The sequence below is a fragment of the Polypterus senegalus genome, chromosome 4 (assembly GCF_016835505.1).
Source record: "Polypterus senegalus isolate Bchr_013 chromosome 4, ASM1683550v1, whole genome shotgun sequence".
NCBI classification, from domain to species: domain Eukaryota; kingdom Metazoa; phylum Chordata; class Cladistia; order Polypteriformes; family Polypteridae; genus Polypterus; species Polypterus senegalus.
The window spans coordinates 98,604,430-98,626,221 of record NC_053157.1 but is presented as its reverse complement, the minus strand read 5'-3'; the positions used below and the strand labels follow the sequence as shown (position 1 = coordinate 98,626,221).

The window sequence follows — 21,792 nt, the reverse complement described above, 5'->3', positions numbered from 1 at the left end:
ATCAGGACCTCTCTCATAATATGAGGAATAATTAAAAAAAAAACACGGTAAATTTATATAACAGCATAAAAGTATTGAGAAAATGTGTACGTACATGAGAATATTGAGAAAGTCATTAACAGTTCTGTACATACAGTATGAATAACCGTTTTTCCAGATTTGATTCCTGTTTTCAGTTCTGTGTTGCAGAGACAGGCACTGGCTTGTTACAGTGAGTCTAAAAAATAGGTGGCTGGCTGGGTTCTGCAAAAGAGGGAGCGAGAGCTTCTTTATGTTAACACGAGTGCTGCGTTCACAGCCCTTTTCAAATACACATGCGTACTAAATCTGAGGCAGTAAATCGGTTTAGAAGTTTTCTTGAAAGCTATGCAGGAGTGCTTTGGCTCGCGCTAGTGTTCCTTATCAGTTATGTTCTGTTATTCGGCCGGTCAGTTTATATTTTGTGCTGAACATTAGACAAACTGAAGTGTTGAATTAAATGTACAATCTAAATGTGAATATGGCATGTGAAGGAAATAGTAATCCATCCAGATTTGTTTCCTCCTTGTCGGAACACCACCTCCCCGCGACCTTTAATTGGATTAAATGGACTGGAAAACAGATATACCGGCGCGAGCTTATTACTAGTTATAATGGCATTAAGTGTTGACAGAATTGCATTTCTTTCTGTGCTGTAGTAATAACAAAACGTATACCATTAAGGTGCTATTGGGTATTGATTTTGATACACTTCTCCTTTGTTTTAAAGAGAAATTAAAAGCAACGTAACAGTTTGAAAACTTAGTGGTTGAGTGGAAAGTGACCCACCAATATGAAGCTCAGTTAAGCACCGTCCCGGGGCACTTCATGCATATGACATTCGTGCAGATGAGCTTATACTTAATTTCAGGGTATAGCATTCAGAAATGGAAGGTCATCTTTCCTAACGATCGGGCAGCTTAGAAGAGCAGCTCGGATTCTCGCTCCATGGAAGAACTAAGTACTTCCTATTTTAGAAGTGCTGCCTGCCTAGCCGCTTGTGTTACAGTGTCTCCTCCCACTTGGGGGGCGGGAAGAAAGCACAGAGATAGACGGAAGTCAAATTGATTTTAGCTTCGATAAACAGTACAGTTCAGTCCATACAGCTGCTGGGCGACCTGCAAATAGGAGATTCTCGAGTAAAGGTGAGGTTGCTGCCAAGAACTTGTATGCGTTTGCAGAAATCGCTTAAGCGGTGTTACACTGGGAGTAATTGTGTCTTTAGGTTCAGTTGCTCAAAGAATGAACTGCATGAGAAGTTTTTTGGTGAGGAGAGCAGTGCTGTTGTGTATTCGCAACAGTAGAAAAAAGTGAAGGAATCACACGTCGTTTCTTTGGAAAGTGAGAGTCTAGAATGCGGGGCTCTTAGTTACCATTATTTCCAGGTATTGGTCTCATCGGGCTGCTCCAGGCCTCATTCATATAGCGGGACGGTGGGAGCTGAGATGTTCCCTCAGGGGAGCGGGTGTGACGCTGGTAATTTGGAAAACGCACATAGGCGCAGTCGCTTAGAAAGTGGCGTCTAATGAACATCGCGTTTGTCTGCAGAAGTTGCAGGAACAGGTTACCTTCGTTTTTTTACCGTTTAAGGCGTGTTTTGCAGATGAAAATACATGGCTTTCTGCACCAATGTGTCTCAAACTTTATATTACGTAGTGATATTGTCAACAAATTCCTTTAGAAAATTATTTTAGAGTTGTGTAAAACGCTGTAAACTTTAAGTTTGGATATTAATTTGTCCAAGTGTACCAAAACACGCTTACATCATATGTTCCCAGTAACAATACTGTACTTGCTTCATTAATGCGATGTAAATCGAATACTGTAGTTTCTGGAGAAACAAAGGGTGTTTAGGTATACTTTTATAATTGTTAGTTTTTATGCAGAAAACTATCCTTTTGCCGATCCTTGTTTCCGTTCACCCATTTTTAGCTGCTGATTTGATGGTTCAAGCTTTCGTGGTATAGGGTTAAGCCAGTCCCAGTAAAAAAAAATAATACTAACAACTGGACATGGAGGCAGCCCTACTCAACGAGGCTGTGTAGATTTCAGAGTTGCCAGTCACATTGCTGGGCAGGAGGATTTAAACATGACTCTTGGTTAGAATGCTAAAATAGCTATTGTTTATTTGTAACGTTACCCCGGAACCCAAACATTTAGAAGATGTATTCAGATAGAGTTTTGGATCGCTGACAGGGGAAAACCCATGTGAATATAACAAAAATACCTTAATCTTACGGACTCGGAGACGGCTGAACAAACCCCTTTTCCTTCCAGAGATCCGTCCTTGCCTTTGGCATGTAACTTTTTTAATTTTCTGGTTAGAAATTGAAGAAGATTTCTAAAAGCATTTTAAATTTATGAATGATCCATACAATTCTTTTTGCCGGTCAGTACTCTTCACCTGAACTTGTGCTCTCTGTTTGCAGAGTAACCTATGTATGTTTTTGCTATTGCCGTTTATTAACATACACCTATATGTTTACATCTGGCTAGCATGACATTTGCTAGTTGTTGGCCATTTACCTGAAAAAAGAATTAGAGGCTCATAATGTTAGAGAGTGACACAGACAGAAAGATGTTAAAGATGTTTGGTAGTTACTGAGGTTACAGGTAAAGAGGGAAATACAGTTTGTCTAAGTTTGATTAAGGCTAAGGATTTAAGTCATGTTGAATTAATTTCTTTCTTGTGCCCAATGCTGCTGGTATGGGCTATGGATCCCCTGCCACCCTGAACTGGATTAGGTAGGTTCATTACTTGAATAGAATGCTTAAATCTACTGCATTACCACAGTTTAAAAAGAATGTAAAATATTTCAGATGTGTCCTTTTAGAAGTTTAATTTGAGGTGCTTATTCTAGAGTGGACTGTCTTGTCTCAACTGTGCTAACTTTGGAATAAAAGTATGTTGTGCATGAATTATTTAAGCATTTTCCAAAAAAATTGTTAGAATGCTATCTTCAGTTTTTTAGTGGTGAATGTTGTCAAAGCGATTAAAGGAACAATTAAAATCATTGAAGGGTTGTTTTTGTATATACTGTATGTAAAAACAAAAGCAAGTGTGTATCTTGGGGATTTCATTTGACATCAATGTTAGGGCAGTCTAATTTATATAAATACAGTGTATTTCCATATAACACTTCCAGTTTACAAGATGCTGAAGTAATACTAAATGACAATGAAAAATAGTATTCAAAAGCAGGTGGAACAACTGTAACTGTATACATTCACATTTGTGTTTATCGGTTCCAGTACAGGTAAAGAATGACAGTGAAACTATGTTATTAATTAAAAATCTTTTCTTTTTATATTACATTAGAAAAAAAGAAAGATCCAGAAACCGCTTTTTGCAGCCACTTTGTTTTCCCTTCCCCTGCATTTGTTTCTTTCTTAATGTTGGAATTCTCCATTTGAGTGGCTTGCTGCATGCAAAAAAGTTTTGCTCATTATTATACTGTCTAAAGAAACATTTTTATGTCTTAATTTCTGGGAAGTGTATCTTCAAATATGCAGTTATTTTGCTTGTCTGATTGTGTCACTCAGTCTTTTTAAATAATGGGACTGTTATCTGTCCACATGCTGTAAAGGTTGAAAATGCATTTTTTATATCCAATGAGCAACCAATCAGACTTTACTTATTTTCTGTGTAAATATAATGGTTTATTTAATAAAAATATGCCAATTTGTTAATTACTAACATCTCCATTGTGTGTGCCAGCTGCAGTTTAATAGTTTAAAAACAGCAACTGCAAAACTGTTGCACAGCATTTATACAAGGGTAAAACTTTGATTTTGAATGCCAAAGGGATTGTCTTGTAGTAGTTTTAAAGATTGAGTTCACTCTGCCATAGTTCCCATCCAATTTATAATGTGTTTATTCAGTTCAATATTGAAGAATCAAATTCCTCAGCTTATTCATAATACTTGATGCTCATCTTGCACACTGGTTACAGGGTAAACAGGTTGAAATTTAAAAAAAGAAACTTCTGCAGTGTTACGAGAAAGTTATTTGTGCTTTGTGGATTAAAAAAGGAAAAGTGGAACATTTCCCCTTATTATAAGGAATTTACATGAATTTGTCATTTCTGCAGTATTTATATATAATTGTATGTAATTTGTTATTTACTAAAACATACATAATTACAGAAGTGAAGATTAATGGAAAAATAATTTCAGCACAATACAGGCCTTTCATAATCTTCATCGTATCCATACTGGCCTTGCCAATTATTTAGGCTGTGTCTGTCCTGTTCAGCTTCTGTATGTTTATATTAGTTACTGGTTTTCATTTCAACCAAAATTATCATAGGTTTATACTCCCTACCAATTGAAATCCTATGAACTGTCATCTCTGTTCTGCATGATTCATTGTAACAGAGAACAATTCTTTATCCTCCTTGCTATTTTTTTATTATTTATTTATTTTGTTTCCCCTTACAGTAGGGATAGTTTCCAGTATTCAGAACCAGGCATATATATGCTGGAGTTAACAGCCACTTATATGATGTAAAACATACATGCCTGTGGACCTCCTGAGTGGGTTGAATTTCTAGAGGACTTTTTGGCATAAATAAGGAAGACTTTATAAATTAGAGAATATGCCATTGAACATAGCAGTATCTAATGTAGGCATAATTTAAATTTAATTATAAGTAGTTTTGTATGCAGAGTTGTGTGGAAATAGTAAAATAAGAAAGCCAGTTAAGAAAGCAAGCAATGGTGTGAAACAGTGCTTAAAATGGTGTGACTAGAATAAAATTAAGAAGCTGAGTTTGGCTTGCTTTTTATTTGCTCATTTACATGTTTGGAAATAGAACATTATTAAACCTGATAAATTTTAATTTAAAAAGTCAGACTATATGTTATTTTACAGAATAAGATTAACATAAAAGTCGATGAGGCAGTTGTACCCATTCTATCTGAATTAACAAAAAAAAAAAATTAACAGTAGCTTCGTATTGGACTCCAACCCTCTTGATCCTGACTTGGGTTCATGGGTTACAAATGGTTGGTTTAATGTTAGTAATAATCATTGAATAAACTGGAAAGTATACACAGCATGCACATAGTATTTCACACCAGCTGTCCTTGCTTGACCTCAAAAAACTCTAGGCAACTTGACATTTTCAAGCTAGTAGTTGTGTCCATAAAACACAAAGAAGCTTCACTACAGTATTTTCCACAAATATTTATTCATCTTTTAGATGTTAACTCTTTTTATAGCCTTCTCCATTTGTGAATATAACTGTAAAACCACCATACCAGTTTTACTATACTGTAATTTAGAATTTCATTGTTTTTTAAAATGTTTGTGTTTGTATCTTTTTTTTTTTTTTGGCATCTTTTTCTTCCTGTGGCATATGTTTGCTACTTGTCTGAATCCCTTTCTGCACCTTTTCATGTATATAGTCATTAAATTATCTGTATATACCTGTACAGTATGGAACCGCATATAAAACGGCCTTTTAAAATTTAAATACTGTATATAAAATGTTATTAAACTATTACATTTTCCTTTGTGGGTCAATAATTACTTTATGGCCTTTACTTAAACTTTTTCTTCAATGAGCTTTTAACTTCCTATGCAGCTAAACACTTTAAGCAAGATCAAGATTTATCAGGATTTTTTTTTGTTTTTTTCAAACCATGTTAGAAAAATCCCTGTATCAGACACAACTCCACTACAGGACACTATTTATAGCTTCTTACTGTGAAATTTGAAATGAAAAGAAACTAAAAAAATCAATAGTAAGTATGATATGAAGCAAAACAACCTGAAAGCTCTAAGTTTGAGTTTTTGGATTTGAAATCCATAGCTGGAAGTGTTTAGTAAAGATACCATGGGAATTAAGAGACTTGAAATGAGTTAATGCAAATATGCTCCAGCGTGAGAACATCTTGTTGTTTTTAGAATGTTTCAATTTTGTCTGTAATTTAATAATTTTGAAATTGATGTTGGATCGCAAACTGTTAAGTATTTAGTAAATTTACAGCCGAGTTGGAAAGACAGGTCAGACATTATGAGAAAATCAAAAGTCATCAACATTTTCTTTCTTTGGAATAGTGATGGCTGGGAAAGGCATATACTGCATATAGGAAGTGACATGTTTTAAAAATATTTTGACAATGTGCATATATTGTTAAAAAAAATGTTGAGGTTTATTGTCATATTTATACTACATAGTGTATATAGTTCAATGAAATACTATATCATCAAAGACACACAAGTATACATAACATGCAATATATGTGCAAGAATAGTGTTTATGTATTTTATACAGTTGCTCAATTTATAAAGTCTGGTAGGCTGCCCACCTTCATCTGGTGGCTTATGCTTCTTGTTTAATTCTTTTATTGTCACTGGCTGAAAACCCTAGTAGTATTTTGTGTGCTTGTAGTTGTCACATTGGGATAATTCCAGGTTTGGTTTTTAAATGTGTCTTGGCTGATCTGATGCCTTTTTTAATTTGCCTTCAAGAAGTTATGAATTATAATGCATGCTGTATTACCAGTGACCAGTAAACATTAAAAGATTTAGAAGTTCTTCATGTTATACATAAAGAAAATGCTTACTGTGATAGTTCATTTTGTCTTTTATCAAAACTGCTTTATTCAATCTAGGGACTCTGGAATTGGAGCATGTCCAAGCAGGACTTGTTGCATGGAAAGAACCATGTTTTAAAGTTCTGTGAAGTTTGTGTGATATTTTCTGAACATGTGGTTCATTCTTTGTTTCCTTCTGCCTGCTATTCTGGACTGTTGTAATCAAACTTGCTGGTGGCCGTTTGTCTCTTCTTTATATTTTTTCCACATCCTCCTCTCTGTTTTTTTTCCGAAATCCTAAAGATGTGCATGCTTGGTTAATTTGCCTCTCTGAGTCAGTTTCGGAGCATGTCCTATAGCAATTTAGTTCCCCTCTTGTTACTAAGAAAGATCATGTCACCCTATCACCGTAAATTTGGTGTGCGTGAAAATGTAAAGACGGATAGATGTTTATCATCAGAACCAGAATGTTTATAAGTTTAAATCATACTACCTATGCACTCTTAATTGCAGCCACACCCATTTTTGCAATAATAATCAAAGCACTTCTTTGTGTCTTTTTCAGTTCTGTGATACTTGCTTTTCTGAAAAAGAGGTATACACATTCCTGCAGTTCATATTTGCTTTAAAGTATGCTTTTTATTTTAAACTATTGAAAATATACTTTGAATGACTTGCATGAATGGCAGAATAATTTCAAACATGAGTGACATAATTGTCATTCATAGCCAGGATTGCCAGCTGCATAAATCCTTTTAAACTAGAACAGTAGCCTGCCAGTGCTTGTGCAGAATCTTTCATCACTGGTATGGAATGTCCTGTTTTGTTTGCCAGTTTTTTAGATAGGTAGTGGTTTCTGTCTTGACTCATAAGACTGATTACTTTTTCAAGGTCACAGTCCTTGTTTTAGTTCTATTAAGTATTTAGTTCTATTAAGTATTTAAACTATTTATAATATTTACAGGCTAAATGGATATATTTTTTCCATTCCAAATGTGCACTAGGAATGTAGCCATTGTGTAACTTGTATCTCTTGCATTATATTAAAGAAAATGTCAATTTCAGTATATCTCAATATATTCTTAGAACCTGGGCATTTTTTTCTCAATAAAATATCATGAAATTTTAGCAAATTAAACATCTTGAGAAATGTTTTTTTCCAGCCGTTTTTGTTTTAATCTCTACATTGTTGTTTCCTTTGTATATATTGTCTGCCTGGCTGGCATCCGTGTCTGCCAGTTAGTTAACAGAGCTCAGGCGTGTGTGCCGTCTCTCTGTCTCTCTCTGCTTAACTGTTTTTATATAAGGAAAGACTCTTGATTACTCAGTGTGCAAATGACCGATCATACATTATATACGTGTATATTTTTTTTTAAATGAATTACATGTAATGGTTCTCCAGTCACGGATCAGAGTACAGAAGGCAACATTATATCTATTTTTAATGTCTATTTTCTAAAAATAAAGAAGTCTGTTGCTTTAACATTTATTTGTATGTGTGGCCTAAAATAAATAATGAACAGTAAAACTTTACCAAATAATGAATAAAATACAGTGCTATTGACAGCTGAAATTAAAGACTTTTTAAATAAATTTATTGGCCGTTTCCTGAAATAAAATTACAAAACAAATCCAACAATTAACAGAAACTGTGGTAAAATAATTTGGTTTATTCTACAATAGCATGTGATGCTTATGAATCCATATCCTAAATTCTGCCACATTCTGTTTTTAAAAGAGTGCTAGAGTCTTTGTGGAGTTTATTACACATTCATAAGAGGTTGTGCAAAATAAAGTTATGAACATTGCGATATTATCTTTTGCATATTGATTTTTATTATAATATTGATTCAATATATTGCCCTGCTCATGATGCCACAAAATCATATTTTTTGTATTTGATACCATTACCTGTGAAATTTTATGATACTCAATACCTTTCAGTACAATGGCAAAAAACAAAAAGGCCATTGAATGGAATTATTAAAGGACCTCCATTATTGAAGTGAACAATATTGTACATTTTCTGTAATACAACACAAAATACAAAAATACTTACAGTAACAGTTTTAGAATACTTATGTCTGTTAAGTAGTTAACCAACTATCATTTGAGTAAACAACTATTGGCATTCATAAATATCAAAATGCAATACAGGGCTTGAACTTGAATGTATGGTAGAATTAGGGATCCCTTCAGTGCACCAAAACTGGGGAGGGATTACAGCATAGGGGTTATAAAGGATGATATTGTAAACTACTAGATTTATCTTAGCATATGCACATTCTAAATTTATACTCTGTAAAATCCATACTAAGTATACATCTTCAAGTATTATTATATACTGTATATGCTGTTGAATTGGTGAATTCCAAGATAATTCAGGATATTTCCATTTAAATTATTTATTTTAAAGCTGTTTTTATAATAACATGCTGTTAAAGTCCTGGTTTGTCAGTGAAGCACTCCTTGAAATTTGTGACATTTGCTATTGTAATATTTTATATTTCCATATAAATTTCAAAGAATTTTCTGTAAGTGTTTTGTATTGAAAATATGACTGACATCGATACACAGGTGTCAATAAGCTACATCATCTGGTCATCTAACAGCTAATGAGGAAGGGGCTATCGTGCACACCGGTTTCAGTTTAACAAAGCTTGTGAATCTTGGTTACTTCATCTGAGTGATCAACCATGCTACAGTAATACCTCTGTTAACCAGTCCTTGGAAAACAGAGCTTTTTTTATTATGATGGTAGCATTAAATGCACTTTGGTGCATATACAGAGTCAAGTGCAAGTCCACTAGAATTCTGTGCTAGTCATTGTGAAACATGTTTATACAAATAAATCATTATCATTAATATTATGTGTAGTATATTGTTTCATATGTTCTGTAGCTATTTAAAAAATAACTTTGTACTGTATGTCACACACATAAAACTATCTTTTTGAAAATGAAAAGCTGAGGTTAACATCCATTTGTGAGGAGAGCTGGTGCTGAATGTTGGAGATGGATGAGGATAGAAAGTTCTTACCGTGCAAGCCCTTCAGAGTCACTTCTCATATTCTAAATGCCATTGACCTGGGTTCTTTACTTTAGTAGTAATCGTGTTTGTGTTCGTACCATGTGCGTCTTGTTTCCATCGTCCCGTTTACTGTTTGTGTGTGTCGGTGAATGCCGTCCCCGTAAAGGGGGACGGATGATGGAAGGAGATCGCAGCCCCAAACCTGGAAAACACCGGTTTTCAATTAATCAATTACATTCGTCACAGGACTATAAAAACAATCAAGAGAAGAGGAAGGAGAGAAGGAGATTTTCGATATACGACCACGAACCACCTGTACCTGCTGTATTTCACATCGCGCATTTCCATCCAGTTTGTTTTTCATTCCGCCGGACTCACTGCAACACCCTCATCATCGAGAGACCCCGGGGTCAGATTATTTTCCACCACCACCGAGGATACACGGTAAGGCTGTTCCATTTTTGTTTCGGGAATTACAAACACTCCATATATCGGTTAACCAGTCATCTGCATTCAGGACAATTGTTACTCGGAGTCAAGTTCACGACCATTCATTTCCGTATTTCATTCATTCTTTTTTGGTATTTGTGTTGTTTGTTATATGTTACAAGGGCAAGGGAGGGGTAGTTATATTTATCTAGGGATTTGTCACGGTGTTGCTTTGGTGGAGGGATATTTATAATTTATTTAGCTTTTCTGTTTCATTTAATACATTTTATCAGTTTAAGTTTACATATCTGTTTTGCTTTTGTGCTTATTTCCACCGTCGATTGTGGGGAAAAGGTTTAATTTGTTAAAGGTACGGCTTGATTAGATTCAACCTCAGCAATTAATCCAGGCCACAGGTCTTGGAGGTGTAGCTGCTGGCCGGGTAAGGGACGGCCGTTACAACGTTGATAGCTTTTCATGTTGTTTTTCATGTTGAGTTCGAAGGATAATGAGAAAAGCACTGCGCCAAACCAATCATGTCCCTGGAACAGTGTTACAGCCAACGTCAGGTTAGGTTGACGTACACAGCACTGAGCGTAGGAGTAGCACCTTGCAGCAGCACACATTCAGCGTTCACACAATTACAAGAGGAGTGGTAGCAAGATAAAAGAGAAAATGACTGCACAAAATGTTAACAAAAACTCGGAAAAATCAGCCACTAACCTTTTGTACCATCTGAAGCTGTGCTATCCTTTAGAATATGCACAATACAAGGCTTTACAGTCCCGGACCTAAGCAAGTGCTGGTGGTCTCCAACGAGTGTTCTTCAACGGAAATGCCTTATAAAAAAAAAAAAAAGAGACACAGAGATATCACAAATGCAATAGCCTACTTTACTGCATCTTACATGATGTCAGAAACCGGCTCGAAAATATCAGATTTAAACTGCTGATTAATGTAATTGACCCTTTTTACCAACACCCTGGCCATAAACATTTCTGTCAGATGGAGCTTCCCTAGCTATACACGGAGTGTACAGAGACAGTTGAAAAGGAGCTGCAAAGTGTGTCATACTTCTTTAACATGTTGGATTTGTGGTCAAGTAACATATCTGAACCATAGCCTCACTGCCCACTTCATTGACCAGGATTTGAAAGTGAAAAGCAAATGTCTTCAAAGTACCTACTTTAAAATTGCCTATCATGCAGGCAAAGTCATCGCTTTAAGACTGAAAGAAGCTCTTGCATCACGTAGACTTAGAGAAGACAAACAAGTCTGTATCATAATAGACCGTAGGACCAATATACTGAAGGCCACATCACTAAACAACTGGACACGGCTGCAGTGTTTTAAACATCCACTTCACTCGGCTATCGGTAAGTTGGTGAACAGAATTATATACAAATGTAATTTTCATTTTTTAAATGAAATATGTCAATTTCATTTAAATTCTCCTTCGTTTGAATTTGAAAGCTGCTTGAATTTGTATTCAGAATATACAGGGGGTCCTCAGGTTATGACACAGTTCCATTCCTACAACAGTGTTGTAACCCAAATTTTGGTGTAAATCGAAACACACCCTAGCCTAAGTCACTTACCTATCCTAACACATTTGCAGAATCATAATCTAGAAAATAAAAACACAACTAAGCCACAGAAAAAGGAAAAGGACTTAAATATACTGTACTGTACACTGTATTGTAGTAACAGAAAAAAATGACAAAAAATGAGTGTTAAAAAAAAAAAAAATTCCTTACCTTTATTCCTTCTGATCTTTTTACAATGTCTAATTTCACTTCCATCGTGATGGCTTTCCTCTTCTTTGAAGCACTACCATCTGAAGACTCTGACTTTCGTCAGAAAGCTTTCGGAGCCATGATAAGGGCCAAAAAGTCACCAAACAAAGCAACACAAATGGAACACTTGTGCCGCGCGCAGCCAAACTAGTTCACCCACTCCCTCACTCATACACCACGTTACTGCGTATTCTTCCGCAGTGCGCAACCAAACTAGCTAACAGCGTAAGCCAAAACACTCAAAAGTCTCAATTTTTTTTTAAGTTTTTATGGGTGTGAGCATTCTAAACTTGAAACGTTGTGTATCGAGATGTTGTAACCCGAGGACCCACATAGAATGTGTTTTGTCTGTTTATTTGTGGGTTTGTTTTCCAACCAGGTAAAACTGTTTTAATCTATACAAAGGAAAGGATACAGTATAGAGAGTTTTTTTTTTTTTTTGGAGATTTTATTTTGTATTAATAATATCCCTGCAGATTTTATTTATTTTCTTAAATTTTTTTTTTCCGGCCGTCTGTTTTTTTTGTTTTTTCTGTCCCCCCTGGCCATTGGACCTTACTCTTATTCTATGTTAACGTTGACTTGTTTTATTTTCTTACTGTGTCTCTTATTTTTCTATTCTTCATTATGTAAAGCACTTTGAGCTATTTTTTGTATGAAAATGTGCTATATAAATAAATGTTGTTGTTAATACCTGCTTTATTTATTTGGCACTGACCAATAAATTTACTGTGTGATCTCCTGTAAAACTTGAAAGATTTACATTTTAGTTTTTAGACTAAAAACTAGAATTAGAATTCAGAATTAAAATTTTATTTTATTTATTTGGAGTTAACCAAAAATTTAGTGTGTTGTCTTGTAAAACTTACAAGGTTTTGACTGGTAAGAATTGAGAGATTTTTATTTTGTATTACCTATTTTATTTATTTGGAACTGACCAAAGAATTTAGTTGTGCATTTTATTTCTGTTTCCTGTAACAGCTGAAGTTTTTGACTGGTCAGAATTAAGATTTTAGTTTATTATATATCTGTTTTACTTAAAATACAGTTGTGTAATGTTCTACAGCAAATTTGTCACGTTCAACTTCTGACAGAAAATAATACACTGTGTGCACAATTATTAGGCAAGTGAGTATTTTGACCATATCATCATTTTTATGCGTATATTCCAACTCCAAGCTGTATTAACTTGAATGCTTATTGGATTTAAGCACGTCAGGTGATGTGTATTTGTGTAATGAGGGAGGGTGTGGCCTAAGGAGATCAACACCCTATATCAAGGTGTGCAGAATTATTAGGCAGCTAGTTTTCCTCAGGCAAAATGGGCCAAAAAAGAGATTTAACTGACTCTGAAAAGTCAAAAATTGTAAAAAGTCTTTCAGAGGGATGCAACACTTTTGGAATTGCTAAGATATTGGTGTGTGATCACAGAACCATCCAACATTTTGTTGCAAATAGTCAACAGGGTCGCAAGAAACATGTTGAGAACAAAAGATGCAAATTAGCTGCCAAAGATTTGAGAAGAATCAAACGTGAAGCTACCAGGAACCCATTATCCTCCAGTACTTTCATATTCCAGAGCTGCAACCTACCTGGAGTGCCCAGAAGTACAAGGTGTTCAGTGCTCAAAGACATGGCCAAGGTAAGGAGGGCTGAAACCCAACCACCACTGAACAAGAAACATAAGTTGAAACGTCAAAACTGGGCCAAGAAATATCTGAAGGCAGATTTTTTTCAAAGGTTTTATGGACCGATGAGATGAGAGTGACTCTTGATGGACCAAATGGATGGACCTGTGGATCAGTAATGGGCACAGAGCTCCACTCCAACGTGGAGGTGGGGTACTGGTATGAGCTGGTATTTTTAAAGATGAGCTAGTTGGACCTTTTGCATTGAAGATGAACTCAAAATCAACTCCCAAACCTACTGCCAGTTTTTCGAAGACACTTTCTTCAAACAGTGATACAGGAAAAAGACCATGAGTTTTATGCAGGCCAATGCTCCATCACTTGCATCGAAGTTCTCCACTGCGTGGCCAGCCAGTAAAGGCCTTAAAGATGAAGGAATAATGACATGGCCCCTTCCTCATCTGACCTAAACCCTATCGAGAACTTGTGGGCACTTCTTAAACGCTAGATTTACGGGGGAGAAAAACAATCCACCTCTCTGAAGAGTGTCTGGGAGGCTGTAGTTACTGCTCCACAAAAAGCTGATCGTCAACAGATCAAGAAACTGACAGACTCCATGAATGGAAAGTCTTATGACTGTTATTGGAAAGAAGGGTGGCTATATTGGTCATTGATTGATTGATTTATTTTTTTTGAAATGTCAGAGATGTTTATTTGTAAATTTGGAGGTGTTTGTTTATTATTCTCACTATAACAGATGAAAATAAACAAGTGAGATGGGAAAATTGTCATTTTTCCTTTAGTTGCATAATAAATCTGCACACTAATAGTTGCCTAATAATTGTGCGCACATATGTATTCCCCTGATGATGTTCTCACTCACATTTCCGTTGTGAAACATTCAGGTTTCAGGTTTATTAACATTTTGGATTGACTGATAGCACTGTGTTTGTTCCATATTAAAATGAATCCTCAAAAATACAACTTGCCTAATAATTGTGCACACAGTGTATTTAAACTAGGGATGCACCGAAATGAAAATTCTGGGCCGAAAATGAAACCGAAATTTTTGGATGCACTTGGCCGAAAACCGATACCGAAACCGAAAATGGCTTCATTAAAAACATGTTTAAAATATTTTCTTTTTGTTTGTATTAAAAAAACTACAAATTAATTAAGCAATCAAACTTTTATTGATAATAAATAACAGTAATAAGGCTGTTTAACAATAACAAAACTAAATAAAATTTCTTTCTGTAACAAAATTGTGCAAAAAAAGTGCTAGCTGCTTTTTTACTTCAATTTTAAATTACTGTACCAAACAACAGTGCACAAACAGAAGAAAAATAAATAAATCCAACCTCTTACTGTAAACAACATAACTATACACACTAAATTGGTCTGCTTTTAATTTAAGCAAAAGAAGCAGGTTTATCTTTATGAACAAAAGTTTTCAGTTTTCTGGCTGAAGACACAGTTCCTCTTCTCATGAAGAACATACTGCACTGAATAAAATCACTCAGTCTGTGCTAGCTTTTAGTGCCTTTACGAATTGTGCAAAATATTACCTGCATTAAACGTTTTACTTCAATTTTAAATTACTGTGCAAAAGAACATTCCAATAACAGAATAAATAAATCAAACCTTTAACTGTAAACAACATCAAATTAGGCTGCTTTTATTTTAGCAAAAGTGGCAGATTTCTCTTTATGAACAAAAGTTGTTCAGCTTTCTGGCTGGAGAGACGATTTCTGTTCTCATCAAGAACATGAGATGCTGCACTGAATAATCTCTCACTGTGTGTGCTGGTGCTTGGGGCAGATAAGTACTTGCGCGCAGTCCATGCAAGCAAAGGAAAGTGATTTTTGTTCGTGCGCCAGTAGTCAAGTGGATTGTCACTTCTGCCAATGGGTAGTTCAGCTAGATAGGTTGCTACTTCTTGTGAGGCTGCGCTTGCTCTTACACCTCTGTGGGTTGGGACGCTTTCCTGTAAAATTTAAGTCAAACATATCAAGCGAAGGAATGTGCGCCTCATCACTTGTGCGTGACCGTTTCTCAGGCACAGTTTGCTCTGTTCTCCCGTCGCGGCTTGTGCTTCACCAGAGGTTTCAAGAGCCGTAAGCTCTGTTTGCACCATTTGCGTACATCCTGCCTTTTCTCATCGTCAAAGTAATGGTCTTTAAAGCGTGGATCTAATATTGTTGCAATGCCGTAAAGAGGGTTGGACTCAATGTCTTGGAAGCGTTTGTTAACAGCCTCCAGTAGAGTTTTTTTTAGCTGTTTTTACGCCATGATCTGTTTCCGCCTCTTTTCCAAGCAGGCGCTTCAGTGCTGCGATCAGTGGAATAACTTCAGCAACAGACGCTTGAGCTGAGCTTATTTCCTTGGTTAACTGTTGAGCGGGCGAGAGAGAGAAAATGTTTTCCACCAACATCCACTGATGTGCACTCAAAGTTGCTGGCAGGTCATGATCTGTCATGTATGCAGCTAAAACCCGCTTCTGTTCAAGTAATCCTTGCAACATATAATATGTACTGTTCCAGTGAGTGGCCACATCTTGCTGTAGTCGTTTGTTGGCATCCCAAACTGTTTTTGCAAATCTTGTAGTCTGGAATAAGCAAGCGGAGAATGCTTAAAATGTCCCACAATTTTTCTCCCAGTTGCTGTGATTTCTGATATGCTCCACTGACTAAGCACTCCCTCATTCACAGCCAACTGCAGCGTGTGCCATGCAAGGTATGCTCTTTAATCCACTGTCATCCATAGCCTTTATCATGTTCCGTGCATTATCTCTCACAATCACATGCACTTTAGACTTGTCTATGTTCCAAGTTTCAAACATGTTAGCCAAAGCATCGGATATTGCTGCTGCAGTGTGTGAGCCGACAAACTCCTGTGCATGAAGCAGAATGTTTTGCAATTTAAACTCAGCGTTTATCCACTGCGCTGTCAAACTGAGCATGCTAGTTGGACTAACGTCAGAGCTCCATATGTCTGTGGTAAAACTTAGAGCAGAGATATCTGTGGTCATGAGCTCATGAACATGTTTTGCAACACGGTCATACATTTCAGGTAGAGAGGTCTCTGCAAAATACCGTCTGCTTGGCAGTGTGTAACGCGGCTCAATGTGGTGTATTAGCCTACGAAATCCGATGTCCTCCATGACTGAAAACGGCTCGTCATCTAAAGCAATGAATTCCATTACTTTCTCTGTTATGTCACGTGCTTTAGCACTGTCATTTGCAAATTTCTTAATTTTTTAGAAAAATGTGGCAAACGAGGGTGTTGATGTGCTAGTTGGCTTAGTTTTAACCAACGTTGTTTGACGGTATTCCTCAAATTCAATTGCGTGTCTTGACTTAAGGTGGTGTATTAAACCTGTAGTCGAAAATGTCTTTGCTGTTGAACCCCCTCTTGAAACTTTTGCAGAGCAAATATTGCATATTGCAACTTTGCTGTCCTCATCTGAAACTTTGAAGTGCTTCCAAACCGCCGACATACTCCGTGTTTGATGCGTAATGACAGCGCGAACGAGACGGGAGGATGGGAGAGGCGTGGCGACAATTCGGCTTTTATTTTGGCTTTCTTATGTTTCGGCCGAAACCGATAATGCTATTTCGGCCGAAAATTTTCGGCGGCCGAAATTTCGGTGCATCCCTAATTTAAACCAAAATTACCCTTATGATATCTTCACATCTCACTTAGGAGTAAAAAGGAACCTTGACAGAAATAGTGATTCAATTTATATTGTGATATACAATATATCAATAGTGACTGGTATGAAAAAAAATTATTGTGATAAGATTTTTTTTCCATATCACCCAGCCCTTACCGGTATACCACGCAACCATGTCTGTGACCCAAAATGAGGTTCAAAGAGAGGTGAAGTGAATGTGCAGTCAGTGAATGAGGCAAACGAAAACATGTGAAACTCCATGATTAGAACCATGGAAAATTGGAGCTGTGACAGAAACACTGCGGGAAGGAAGGAAGCAGCAGCCGGTACGAGCCACCTTTTATTTTGCCCCAACTCACAAGGAATTTAAATTTCATACATCACTCTGTAAACCGAGAGTTCTTTTTTATGTGTGTTAACTTTTACTATTTTCTAACCAGTATTACTTAGATAGTTCTGTCAGACTAAAATACAGGTTAAAACATGTATATTGATATTTTATTTTTTCTAAAAATTGTAAGGTTTTTAAACTATTTTGGGACTCCCCCAACAGGACGACACACCAAAGAGCATCCCGAAGCGCTCCCAGCGCTGTAGCATTTTGTCCCGAAAACAAACCTGAAAAGATCGTGGTCATGCTGTAAGCTCCTGCCATTGATGGGTGAGGCAAGGAACATTACAAATGCTGGCAAATAGTATTAATTGGCCACAACTCTACCTAATAGCTGTGTCTGTGTATAGGAGAGTGGTAGATCCAGCTATTGTAGTAGTATTGTAATAACCGTGCTGTTCCTGTTTCAAGCTGAATAAAAGCTGGTTTTGCTAAAGTACTGAGACTCTGACTCATGTTTTGGGTTGCAAGACATGGATTCGCACGTCGCAAAGTATTCATGCCAACATATTTAATAAAAAGATGAAATGATTGTGTAGACATAAGTAGTTGTGGGCTCAGTTTTACAGTAGTCGTTTATGTTCACATATTATTAACTCGCTTTGCTCGCCAATCCATGTAAGCCCCCCTACCCCCCTAACCCCATAGGCCTGTGCTACACGCCAGCCCTTTGCATCTCTGCCACTCGCATATGTGGATTTCACTTTCACCAAACAAAAAATATTTTTGATTCTCACGGATACGCCTCTTCATTGGGAAGAAACACTACTTTTCCCTGATGGCACACGGAAGTCTGTGAATTCCACAATAAAAGATGCATTATATTTAGGAGGTCTATAAACGTTCAGTACAAGAGACCGTGACACTCCTTTGAATAACAATGGCAAGATGCTCGATAGACGTGAAGGTACCAACATTTGCATCTTTACAATTTAATAGGCTCAAGTAAATACTTGCCAAAACCGACGCCTTTTTTGCCTTGGCGAACTGAATGAGCAAATCTGTAATTTAGAGGAGCTGCTTCAATTAACACTGCTGCACCATCCGAGCTAAGCCATGTTTCTCTTGGTGTAAGAAAGTTGATTTTCCTATCACTGATAACATTATCAATGTAAACATTCTTGGTCTAATATTTAGCGAAGCCACATTTAAGGTCTCAGAAGAGCAGAGCTGAATTGCGGTGTTATGGTAATTAAGCTATCCGTGTTAATGCTGCATTGTGCATATTTTTTTATTTAATCAATAATCTTTTGTTATAATTTTAATATAGTGCACATTTAAAGGTGAAATGGTAATTCAATTATTTACATTTATTGTAGTTTATCAGTGTTCTTTGATTAAATTATGGTGTTATTGTAGTGCTCAAACAGTACTCATCTGAAGATAAACTCACTACAGAATTATTGCATCCTAGCAAGTCAAAATGGAAAACATTAGGACTAAAATTACATAGTCAGGAAACACAGATTACCCTTGAGATGGTCTGCATCCTAAAACATCTCTCCAAAAACATCTCGCCTGAAGAAATGCAGTTTCTCCCAGAAAAGATCCCAGTTGTCCATGAAAGCAATGTTTTGTCTTTTGCAGAAGCCTCTCAACCAGTTGTTCACGGCCAGCAAACAGTAGGATTCATCCGACCTTCTAGCCAGAGGTAGTGGACGTAAAATAATAATTCTTACAGCCAGGGTCCTCTACTTTGTGGCTTGAAACAGTGCTTTGCAGTTCACCTTTACAACCTGACTGTCGATATTGAGTCTCTTTTATGCCCGCATGTAGCACTATGTTCCCAAAAGTCTTGTGTTTGTGCTTCTTGAAGACTGTCGACACTCTTCTCTTAATATCTTGTACATGTGCAGTGGGAAAACAGGAAACAAAAGATTTCTGTTTACAGCAAGAAATATTGAGGTTGAGTACAATTAAATACCCAATAACAGATAAATCACCAAAGACTCCTGGCATAGTGGGGGAGCTGAGAGAGTTGGAGCAGTTCTGGATGGCAAGCCAGATTTCCTCATCATTGTCGTTTCAAGTAGGCATGGGAGGTAAAACTCTCTTGACCAACTGAGCGAGCGGCATGACGCAGGGTTTATGTTGCCAAATTAAGACTCTCAAGGGCCCGGAGCTGTTTGACAATGCACTACATCTCACATACAGCCATTTTTCATTTCAACTTCCCCTTCATATCCAAGGAAAGAAAGAGAGAGAGGGAGAGAACACAAGTGAAGAGCTTAGAACAAAAATGCAAGATTTTTTCACTTCCTTGGTTACAAAACCAATATCAGAAAGAAATTTACCAAATGTGAGTCTTCAAATGCTTCTTAAACACACTGAGGGAGTCAGATTTTTTAATGGAGATGGGCAGCTCATTCTACCAGATAGGAACTACACATAGAGTTCTGGTTTGAGATTTGATACAATGCAAGGTTGTCCTCAAAAGACACCTTTCATCAGCAAATGGCACAAGGGTCTTCATGTATATAGACTGTGACCTACTGACCACTCTGTAAGCAAGCATCCCGAATTTGAGCTTAATATGTGCTGTTATAAGGAACCAATGTAGTGATTTGAAAAGGGTGACATGTGCCCTCTTATCTGGCTGTACTTCAGACAAGCTGCCGCATTTTGAATAATCTGCAGTGACTTGGTGACACATGCTGGTACTTCTACCAGCAGAGAGTTAGAGGTCCAGAGATGACAGAATCAAAGCCTAGATAAGGAATTATACTGCATAATCTTTCAGAAATTATTCAGAATTATCAGAATTATAATTATTATTATAATTATTATTATTATTATTATTAGAAATGGTCTGATCTTCTGGTTGTTCTACAGAGTGAATATATAAGACCAAGAAACAGTTACAGCATGGTTGGTGAACGACAACTGGTCATTGATCTCTACCCCAAGGTTGCATACATACTTGCCGTATGATAGTGAGACAAGCTGAGCAGAGATGGTGTGCTGAATAAATGGACAGACTGGGATAATAAGAAAGTCTGTTTGCGCCAGGTTGAGCTGAAAAAGAATGCTTCTTCATCCAGGTTGCAGTATCAGTGAGAGATCTAGAGATTCTAGTTGATGCCATGTGGTGCTCTGGAGGAAATGACACGTACAGCTGCATGTCATTGGCATAGCACTGATGGGGACTAGATTTGAGGGGTGTAGAAAGAAGAGGGCAAGATTCAGCACAGATCCATGGGGCAGTCATGTGCTTGCCTGGTGCCATCTTGGCATCTCTCCGCATTGGGACATGCAGTATGATCTGCACCAGAAATAGAATAAAAATCACCTGAGATTAATTCGAGTGATGTCAATGTCAGAGAGGGATGACCATGTTGAAGACAGATGAAAGATCTAGGAGGATGAGGACAGGTGTCAATACTGACTACAGCTAACAACTTGTCAACAGAGAGTGAAGACGTCCTGGTGGAATCGGCCCTCTTGAAACCTAATTACTTAGGATGAAGCATTCTTTTTCTGTAGATGTAAGGAAGAGTCTTAATTAGAGATAACACATTCCTATGTTTTGGGTAGAAAGTAGAGGAAGGAGACTGGTTTGTAATTACCTACTTGACATGAGTCAAGTAAGGACTTCCTGAAAAGTTCACAGCAGGGAAGGTACCTATGCTGAATGAGGTATTGATAACGTGTTGGATTACTGAAATGGTGAGGGAGAGAGAGAACGAGCCATGAGGAGATGGGGGTCAAGTGGAGAGGTAGAAGAGAAACTAGAGAGGAGGTTGGGAAAATTAGTGGTGTAAAGAGAGAAGGAATTGGAGCTGGAGCATTTCTGTGGGAATGGAGTGAATAAACTGTGTGGGCCCTGCAGTATCGTACTTTGCCTTCAGTGTGCCATTACACTGCAGCTCAATCACCTCCATCTGAATGTGCACAGGTGCAGTTTCCACATTGACGGCAAATGGGTTGCAAAACAACTCAAAATTCTTTTTTTGTTCTTCAAAGTCACCAAAGCACCGTGCAAACTCAGTGCGCAGTGCGCTCAGTTTATCAGCAAAGTGCGTATTTGGGAACACCGTTGTGCTGACTTGGTTCAACATTACTTGGCAACCGGGAAAGTGGGGCAAGTTGCACTGGTGCATTTGTGTCTCCCATAAAAGCAGCTTCACTTGAAATCACTTTGATTTTGCACGGGTAAAAACGTCTGCTGAAGTGTCAGATTCTTCTTTAACTCTTCTGCTTTCTGTATCTTCTGCATTGCATTCAGGTCTGTCAGGTTATCCTGATGTTTTGTCTCATAGTGCCGTCTTAGATTAAATTATG

The 21,792-nt window shown here is 37.1% G+C and overlaps 1 protein-coding gene across 9 annotated transcripts in view; it reads left to right on the top strand.

The window, feature by feature from the left end:
• The first annotated feature begins 1,059 nt into the window (after positions 1 to 1,059).
• Positions 1,060 to 21,792, top strand: part of pdlim5a (PDZ and LIM domain 5a) — a 244,895-nt gene continuing 224,162 nt past the window's right edge. For 4 of the 9 annotated variants that reach the window (XM_039751077.1, XM_039751075.1, XM_039751073.1 and 1 more), the window contains exon 1: positions 1,060 to 1,163. The gene's annotated coding sequence lies outside the window, so the exon portion shown is untranslated. The remainder of the gene's footprint in view (positions 1,164 to 21,792) is intronic. The other 5 variants (XM_039751079.1, XM_039751078.1, XM_039751076.1 and 2 more) reach the window with 2 other exon arrangements.